The following is a 10,257-nucleotide window of genomic DNA, read 5'->3' as shown; positions in this document are numbered from 1 at the left end:
TAACTTGATTCCTCTTGGCCACCCCAGCACGTGGGGGCTGCTGTTCCCATTTTCCCCAATAGGAAACAGGCGAAGGTGGGAGGTCCCTCAGCCAAGAAAGAGGGACTCTGCACTTGAGGTGTGAGCTCAACCACATCTCGTTCCAGTCCCGTGATGTGTCCTGAGCAGACGCCTCCTCCTCACCCCTCATCCCTTTCCTGGGCCCCTGCCTGGCCCCACAGACCACTCTTGACAGAGCCCCTGCTCCTCCCACCCACCAAAGGTTATGGCAGGTTCTTTTTAGTTCAGAGCCTAGAAATGAACACAAAATCTTGTCTGGGATTCCAGGAGACTCCAGACTGAAAAGAAAACAATCCAAGGAACATTCTAGAAAATTTAGAGATGAAATACATCGTTGTGCTCTCCCAGGTCCTGACCTCTGACTCCATCACATCCTCCACAGGCTGCCTGGGATTCCTGGGGCCCTGTCCCTCGTCCTCAGTTCTAGCCCCCCTCCACCAGGGGTCTGCGCCCCCGTCCTCCGTCCTCAGTGCCGGGCCCCCCTCCACCAGGGGTCTGCGCCCCCGTCCTCCTCAGTGCCCGGGCCCCCCTCCACCAGGGGTCTGCGCCCCCGTCCTCCTCAGTGCCCGGGCCCCCCCCCACCAGGGGTCTGCGCCCCCGTCCTCCTCAGTGCCCGGGCCCCCCCCCACCAGGGGTCTGCGCCCCCGTCCTCCTCAGTGCCGGGCCCCCCCCCACCAGGGGTCTGCGCCCCCGTCCTCCGTCCTCAGTGCCCGGGCCCCCCTCCACCAGGGAGTCTGCACCCCAGCCCCATGCTCAGCATCCTGCTGTGACAACATCACTCACGGACAGAAGAGGGTGAGCATACAAGCACCCGGGCGCCTGGTACTGCCCTTGGTGTCCACTGTCAGGCCCGGGTCCGGGAGCTGGCCACACTCCCACGCTTGCCCACGGATGCCTCCCGTCCTCCTGGTGGTGGCAGAGCACCCTTCCCCTCTTCTGTGCCTGTCACCACCCTCATTGACGAGGGACCTGAGGTTCTGAACCCAGGACCTCACAGCAACTGAGACTAGGGTTTCCCTTGCCCTCCCCACATGTGCACAGGCACTATACACACGTGCACACATGGACACAACACTCCTGTATACACACCCATGTGTACACATGTGCACAACCTTCCTGTACACACGTGCACACACATGAGCATGCTGCTGGGCCTCAGCCCAGCCCCCAATGGGTCTCTCTTGTTTGCCTCCCTCTATGAGCTCCTCCCCCAGCCTCTTTTTGGGGAAACAGAAGCATATTTGTCATCCAGAGAGTCATCATGAGTTTGCAGTTTCCTCAGGGGGTTTCCGGAGGCGCCAGACAGGTTCTCAGAGCACAGGGAGTGGGAAACTAGATGGGGACAGAGGAATCAGCTCCAGGACACGGTGGCCAGCGGCATGTGGCCAGCTCGGTACTATTTCACTGTGTGCCTGTCAGAGAAGTAAGGGTGAGGGCAGGGGAGCTGTGCTCAGGAGCCCTCCCACCTGCCAACACCGAGGACGTGCCTGACCACCCGCTCTGCCACCCCAGGCATCCGTGCAATGGGAGCCTCCTCTGGGAACCTCACGAGCACAGTCTGGGGTAGCACTGCTCAGTTAAAGCGCCATCCCTGCAAAGTGCTCTATGCATTTACCACTTTGCTGGCAGATGTAGCCAAAGCAGGTTTCTGATAGAGAGAGCAAGGTTGTCGTCCCGAGCTGGGCAGGCTGAATGGAGCCCAAGGTGGCTGTGCCCCACATGGGATCCCTCTTGGCCTTGCTGGGGTCCGCGGTGAGAGATACTGTGAACCCGCCCACTCCCCTCCAGCCCTTCTCCGGGGCCTGTCCAGGGCTAGGAAGATGCACTGCTCTCCAATCCCTTGCAGCCATCGAAGCCCCATGTAAACTATCTCCGTCGTTACCAAGGCTGGGCTGGAGGCTGCTTCTTGGTTGCCAGGCAGATGTGACTAGTGCTTGTGCCTCCTCTAGGCTCTGAACTTGGGGGGCAGCAGAGGTTCTCAAGGTCAGCAGACCCCTGTGGCTCAGCCTGGCATGTCCTGTCCAGTCTGCAGTCTCTTTACCTGCCACGAGGGGCAAGATCCTGATTCCTGGGTAAATTTCTTCTGGGCAGAAACCCTGGGGTGTTCTCTATGTTTGTCCTGCTCTCTGAGAGACAAAGCTGGGAAAAGGTGACAGAAACGCAGGGAAATGCGACCGAGATGCCGGTGTAAAGGTGACAGTGACGCTTGGGTGAAGGTGACAGATTCCAGATCTGCAGATTCCTTGATCTCATACTTGCAGCCTCCAGACTGAGACATAAATGCCCTTTTTGTTGAAGCTGCCCAGGCTATGGACCCTGTTATACGAGTAGCAGCCTGGACAGACTAAAGCAGTGCTTTCAGGAAATGTCCAACAGACAAGCGGGCCCGTCACCTGACACCTGCGAGGCCATGGCTCTGTAGGGCCCTGAGGAGGGTGCCATTCCGAGTGAGGCATGGTCAGTGCCTATCCCAGGGCCTCAGGACCCCTCTGGTGAGCTGTGATGGTCCAGGGTGCTTGTCCCTTGGCTTGGGCTGGGCCACTTCCCGTGACTGCTTTTTTCTTCCATCCGTGACCCACCAAGACCCTGCCCTCGAGGTCCAAAGCCAGTCCCTGAGCCCAGGCTGTTCTTGGACCCTTCCCCCTGCTCTCAGCCTCAATGATGATGGCCCCTTCTCTGATAATGCCTGGACTCTGGGCCTGGATCTGAGATCTGCAACGGCCCAGCCTACTGGCACAACCCACGAGCCAGGCCTCTCTCCCATCTGCCCACCCCCAGCTGCTCAGAGCCCCCAAAGGCCTTTCCTCTTAGGGTGGGATTTAGGGAGGGAAAACAATAGGGCAGCGGTATCTAGGCTCAGCACCCCCCACCCCCCACTCTCTGCCATGAGATCCCCACTCTGTCAACCACCTGGTTAGTCAGTGCTTGTGACCTGGAATGAATTAAATCCATCGGAGCATGAAAAGCACAACAGGTCAGACCTCTCCTGTTGGCCCTCCTGCTTCACAGCCCTCACTGTCTGCCCAGACTCCCCATCTCCACACCCCAGCAACAATAACTGCTCATGATCCATGTCTCTGCACCTTTGAACATGCTGGTCCCTTGGCTGGAACACTCCTTACTAATCCCCCATCTACTCACTCTTCAGGTCTTGGGTAAAATGCCACCTCCTCCAGGAAGCCCTTCCTAACATTCCAGTAAGAATACTGTCATGCATCGCATAAAGACATTTCGGTCAACGATGGACCACATATATGACAGTTGTCCCATAAGATTATAACAGAGCTGAAAAATTCCCATTATCTAGTGACATAGCTTTGTAACATCATAGCATTACTCGTATGTTCATGGTGATGCTGGTTGGTGTAAACAAATCTACTGCATTGCAAGTCATATGAAAGTATAGCACACACAATGATGTACGTTTGTAACAGGGTAGAATGCTTCTGCTTCCCTCCCTGACTCCACCTTAATTCCAGCCCAGCGTTTCTATAGATATGCTAATTGACTGGAGGGGTTCTGCCTGAGACTTGAGTAACTTCTGGTCCGACCTATTGGGAACAAAGAGATTTGGAGATTCTGACCTCTTGCCCCATCCCTCCTTCCTTCCCTAGATATATAGGGTGCTGGAACTTGGGGTGCTCTTAAGACGGACTTGAGAAACGTAGAAAGCTCCCATCTTCTTGTTACAGCATTGTCTTGATAAATAAAACCTTTCGTTATTCCAAACTCTTATCTATTGAATATTAAATATTTGATGCCCTGAGCACACGGGCCTTGTGACAGCAACATGTACAGTACATAATACATGATAATAAATGACTATGTTACCGGTTAATATATTTACTATACTATACTTTTTATCGTTATTTCAGAGTGAACTCTATCTACTTATAATAAGATTTTGCTATAAAACAGTAGCTGTGTTATGCTGGCAGTAGCATCATACATTTCATATTTAACTGGTCTCTTGACTGCGTCATTTTCTCTTGTGCTTGATCTAATCTCATGTCGTTCTGTTCTTCATGGACCCTAAGCATACAAATCCACTGTTAATGTTGCCAGTAGGAGGCTACGTCAAGTGATTGAACTAGAAACAAAATTAAAAGCTATTAAGGGCTGTGAAGGTAGAAAATCACCACTCAGGCATATCCCACTGGACCATAGATAGCTTCCATCTTGAAGAACAAGAACAAAATGATCGAAGATGTTAATAGATCTGCTTCACTAAAGGCAATGAGACTAACAAAACTTCAAGAAGACCCTGTATCAGATATGGAGAAACTTCTAATGACCTGAAGACCAGGCACAGAAGCGGGTCCCTCTCAGGACCATAACTATCACGGCCAAAGCAATAAGTTTGTTTACAATGTTGAAAGAAAAGGCTGGACCCAACTATGACGATGAATTTACTGCTGGTTCTGGGTGGCTTAAGTAACTCAAGTATCATTATTCATTACTTAATGTGAAAGTGGGTGGTGAGTCTGAGTGCTGATGTGAGGAATTTTTGGAAATGCTAGATAAGCTGATTGTGGAGGGAAATTACTTGCCAGAGCAAATATTTGATATGGATGAAACCTCCCTATTCTGGAAACAGATGCCTGAAAGAACTTTCACCCAGAAGGCCAAGTCGATGCCAGGTTTCAATGCAGTTAAGGGCAGGATAATAGTCTTGCCTGGGGGCAACAAATGGGAGCCCCTCGTGATTGGCACAGTGAGAACCCAGGGCCTTCCGGTGTATCAACAGGCACACAGTGTGGGTGTACTATAGGAGCGATGAGAAGTCACAGATGACCCAGCTCCTCTCCCAAGATGCCCTCCCGATCACTATGTCAGTGAAATGGAGAAGTACTGTTTGGAGAATAACATACCTTTCAAGATTTAGCTTATTGTTGGTAATGCTCCCAGACAGCCTCTTTTATTGGGGATCTTCATCCCGGCATCAGACTGGTGTTCCTCCCTCCAAACAGCACCTCTTGGACCCACCCAATGGGCCAAGGAGTTATAGCAGCTTTAAAGGTGTATTATCTGAGGGGAATTTTGCCCAGGCTATTGCAGCAACTGAGGAAGACACCCAGAAGTTACTGATGCAATTCTGGAAGGATTACACCATTTATGACTGCATCTGTGACCTTGCTGGGATTTGGGATGAAGTCACCAAGGAGTGTATGAATGGCATCTGGAAGAAGACACTCAAGAGGTTCGCCCATGACTTCAAAGGATTTGCCAAGGATGAGGAGGTTGCAAAAATCACCAAGACTGTGTGAGATGGCAAACAACTGTATCTTGGGTGTGGGTGAACGTGACATTGAGGAGCTCCTGGAGGGGGTTCATGAGGAACTGACTAATGAAGAGTTGTTGGAACTGGAACAGGAACATGTAGCTGAGGAAGAGGCAAGAGAAAAGGAAACTGCAGGAGAAGAAAAATAAGAAGGACCTCCAAGACAATGAATGAAAAATTTAGAAGAAGATCCCACAAGGAAATTCCATGAAGAGTCTAGAAGAAGCTTTTGTAGAACTCAGCAAGATCCTTAAAAAGTTTGAAAACGTGGACTCCAACAATAAAATACAGAGGGTGCCAAAAAAAATGTATACACATTTTAAGAAAGGAACTGTATTAAAATTGTAATACTCAATGTATACTGACAACAAAAGATAAATACAAGTCACGTTTGACTTCTGCAATTATAAGCGGTGCTCAAAGTGGTTACCGTCAGCATCTAGACACTTCTGATTACATCGAACTACTGCTTGAGCAACGTTGACCAAAGTGTCCACTTGTGTACATTTTTCTGGCACCCCCCATATTTTAATTAATAGAGAGGAATGGTCATGGTGTATTATCTACTTAAGAGAAAATCTCTGAAGAAAAAAAGTAATAAACCAAGCAAAGCACCATGGACATATTTCTGGAAAGAGTGACACCTCCTCAAGAAGAATCTCAGGCAGGTTCTTCAGTAGATATCCCAGAGAAAGGCATTGTTGTCATAAGAGATGACAGTTCTGTGCCTGTTACTGCCCCTGAGGACCTCCCAGTGGGACAAAGGTGGAGGTGGAGACAGTGATATTGATGAACTTAACCTTGTGTAGGCCTAGGCTAATAATATGTTTGTGTCTTAGTTTTTAACAAAAAAGTTTAAAGAGTAAAACAAATTAAAAAATTTTAAATAGAAAAAAGCATATAGAAGAAAAAAATATTTGTATAGCTGTACAATGTATTTATGTTTTAAGCTAAGTGTTATTACAAAAGAGTCAAAAAGTTAAAAAATTAAAAGTTTATAAAGTAAAAAAGTTACAGAAGCTAAGGTTAACTTATTATTGAAGAAAAAAACATTTTTATAAATTTAGTTAGTGGAGGCTAACTGTACAGTTTATAAGGTCTACAGTAGTGGACAGTACGTCCAAGGCCTTCACACTCCCTCCCCACTCACTCACTGACTCACCTGGAGCAACTTCCAGTCCTGTAAGCTCTATTCATGTTAAGTGCCATATACAATACAGGTGGACCATTTTTAATCTTTCATACCGTATTTTTACTGTACTTTCTCTATGTTTAGATATGTTTTGACACACAAATACTTACCATTGTGTTACAGTTGCCTACAGTATGCAGTACAGTTGCCTACAACATGCTGTACAGGTTTGTAGCGCAGGAGCAATAGGCTAAACCATACAGCCTAGGAGTGCAGTAGGCTGTACCATCTAGATTTGTGTAAATGCACTCTGTGATGTGTGCACAACAAGGGAATCACCTAACAAGGCATTTATCAGAACACATTCCTGTCCTTAAGGGACCCATGACTGTAGTTTCTCATCATGGCTACCACAGTATTGGGGTGCCTTTCCTTCCTCCAGAGCTGTGCAGGGGCTGGAAGGGGTTGCCTGGGGTGGGAAGAGAGCTCCCATTACCAAAGGTGTGTGGGGAGGGGCTGTGTGAGGGATGTTGTGTGAGGAAGGGACAGTGTGTGAAGGAAGATGTGAGGGAAGATATTTGAGGGAGGGTGTGAGGGAGGGAGAGAGGGAGGGAGTGAGAGGAGGTGTGAGGGAGGGTGTGAAGAGTTGGTTAGGTAGGGACTTGGTGTGGGTGTTGGGACGGTGTACTATGAAGCAGGGCCATGTATCTGATTAGTGGATGTTCATGTGAGGGAGGGAGTTTGGGTCTCTGGCTCTTGACCAGGAGGGATATGGTTACAAACCGGGTGTGCCACAGGCTCTTGTTTTCGGGGCCCCAAATGCAGCTGCATCTTGCACAATACAGGGTTCCCCTTTGCAAGAGGGTGGTGTTGACTCTGCAGGCACAGGGCCAGGTTGGGGGGGGGGGGGCGCTGACACTGCTGGAATTGGGGTTGCTATTTATAGTTCCCACCCAGTCAGCTCTGAGGCAAGGCTGAGAGGGAGCCCTGCCCACTCAGGCCCCTTGTGTCCCCACAAACCTCTCCACAAAACCCAGGCCCTGGGTCAGGCCCCTGCTATGGGACCCACAGTGTCACAGATGAGTATCTGTGAGGGGTCGGGCTCGGAGGGGGCTCCAGAGATGGAGAGCTGGGTGGGCCTGTTCTGTCCCCAGGCCTGCCCGCTGGAGTTTGGTCAGCTTACCTGTAGGATGAGGGCAAGAACGGTACCCCTTTTAGAGAGTGGGGCCCTCCCTCAGCACTGGCGAGGTGGCAGCTGATTTTTATCCCACCTGGAGGTGGGACAGAACCCCATCTCCCAGCTGAGAGGTCCTGGAGGGCAGAGGCCAAGCAGGTCTGGGGAAGGGTCGCTGCCCTGGGTCAGCTTCCCAATGCCACACAGATCCAGTGCTTAGTTAGTTTCCACGTGAAATAAATACTTGAGAGAAAGAGAAGAAAAACATTAAAACATTTAGCCCCTTGATTTTTAAAAATAATGGCATGAGGAAAGAGGGATTAGTCAATTAAAGGCAGGTGGAAGGCCCCTGAGGGTGGGAAGAGGAAAATGGAAGGGTGTGGGTGTGGTGGGTATGGGAGCAAATGGCCGTCTTCCCAGCCCAGCAGGCCCACCCTGTCTGGTTATCACCTCCTGGGGGTGGGCAGGGTGGTGATGGTCATGGCTGACTCTGCCTGTCCTTCCTCCTCCTTCCTCGGCTCAGGTCAAGTGTGGACGGTGGGGATGGAGAGGCAGGGGAGGGAAACCTGTAGAGTGAACTGGACCTGGAGGACACACCCAGTGTTTGAGCCAGGCAGGATAAACTGGTGCCCTGGGATGCAGGCAGGGGACCTGAGCCATGAGGACACACCAGCAAGGTCGTGGGAGAGACGGAGGGACCCTGTCTGGGCTTCCACAGGCACAGAGCTACTTCCTCACCTGAAGACACTGGAAGGGCAGCCTGGAGACAACCCCTCTCCCCCTATGCCTATCTGTCCATCATATGCTATCATTTATCTGTCAGTCTGTCACCTCTCTATCACCTACCTGTCTATCATCTATCATTTATTTATCCATTAATCTGTTATCTATCGATCAAGTATTCAGTTAATCATACATATCCCTATCACCCATCTATCATCTATCATGTACCGTGTTTCCCCGGAAATAAGACCAAGTCTTATATCAATTTTTGCTCCAAAAGACGCATTAGGGATTACGTTCAGGGGATGTCATCCTGAAAAATCATGCTAGGACTTATTTTCTGGTTAGGTCTTATTTTTGGGGAAACACAGTACCAATGGATAAATGTATCAGCTCTTGTCCATTCATCTACCATCATCTATCGTTTACAGTAAGAAGGGTAAGCATACAGTCCCCCTCCCCCGTCTCACTCAGAACCCCCCTCAAGCCAGGTTCATAGTGCCTCAGAGTTCTTCCCTCTGCCAAGCCCCCTTCTCTATGTGTGTCCCTCTGTGGCATCCCCCCAACTCTGTGTATGCATCTCCTTGCTCTACACCCTTTGCTCACTCTTGGGGTCTCTGATGTCCCCCGGGGGGACAAAGCTGAGCTCCGGAGTGGGGCAGAGAGGAGAGTTATACAGGAGTGGGCATGTTAGGGTCCAGAAGGAGCCACTGAAAGTTGTCACACCTGGGGGCTGGGTCCACCTGGGCCTTCTCTCTGGGCTTCGGTACACATGTCTGAGTGAGTGGGTATGCTGTAGACATTAACTGAGCACCTACTGTATGCTGGACATAGTGCCAAGGACACAGGCCATGGATGGTGGTATCTGGTGGGACAGCCGAACCAGACCAAGTAAGTAAATAAAAGCACAGCCATGAATGGGGCCCGCCCCCCTCATCGCAAGCAGAGCCCCTCTGCCCTTGGGGAGACCGGCGGCTACTTCCTTCCTGGGGTGCAGCTCTGGTCTTGGGCCAGTGTGGCAAGGGTGGATGGGGCTCAGACACTGGCCAGAGAGACACAGTGGTCAGTGAGGCCATCCTACAGCACCAAAGGCTAAGTAAACCTAAACAGCCCACTGTGACAGCGACAAGTGGAGGGGTCGGAGACCTGTGGGGAGAACCTCAGGGCTGACCCTGGAAAACGGCAGCACAAACCAAGGCCTGAGACAGGGATGTGTCTGGAGTGAGGCTCAGGGGGCTGGAGTTGCTGTTGAGGTTTGAGTCTGGGAGCTGGTGGAGAGAGAGGTGAGGGCCATCATGTGTGCCTGGTGGGGGCACTTGGGGACAGGGACCATTGAGGTCAAGAAGCAGAGCCCTACCTGGGATGGGGCGTTTGGGGGTCTGGGATGCACAGACCCATCCACTGTTTTCCCAGTATCCCCAGAACCCAGGGAGGCCAGCCTGACTTGGTGGCCCGGGATTCAGTCCAGCCTTCTGGGCCTGTCCCTCTTCAGCTGTGTTCGGGCAGACTTCCGGTCCTGGCCAAAGGAGGAACCAGTCCATCCGTTGGCCATGTCTGAGGTGCTGCCTCATGAGACCAGAACACAGGCTGGCATCCCTCCCTCATGGCTGCCGGCCAGCCATACTGCAGGAAGGCCACGGGCCACTCCAGGCCATCCCAGGGACTGTGTGGTAGAGCTGGACCCGAGGGAGGGGGCCTGGACACTGCCCTAAATACACTAGGATGTCTGGGAGCAGGAGGGCAAGGAGGATGGGACGGGGCGCATCAGACAGGCTGGCAAGAGGGCCTGTACAAGGAGAGGGCCTGACCGCCTGCTGCTTCCTGCCAAAAGTGAGAGGGGAAAGTAGGTGTGTTCACAGTGACCAGCAGGAGAGAAGGTGTGAGTCC

Source organism: Rhinolophus sinicus, chromosome 16, assembly GCF_057876585.1.
Source record: "Rhinolophus sinicus isolate RSI-liver-muscle chromosome 16, RSI-T2T, whole genome shotgun sequence".
NCBI lineage: Eukaryota > Metazoa > Chordata > Mammalia > Chiroptera > Rhinolophidae > Rhinolophus > Rhinolophus sinicus.
Note: the sequence above shows the minus strand (reverse complement) of the source record.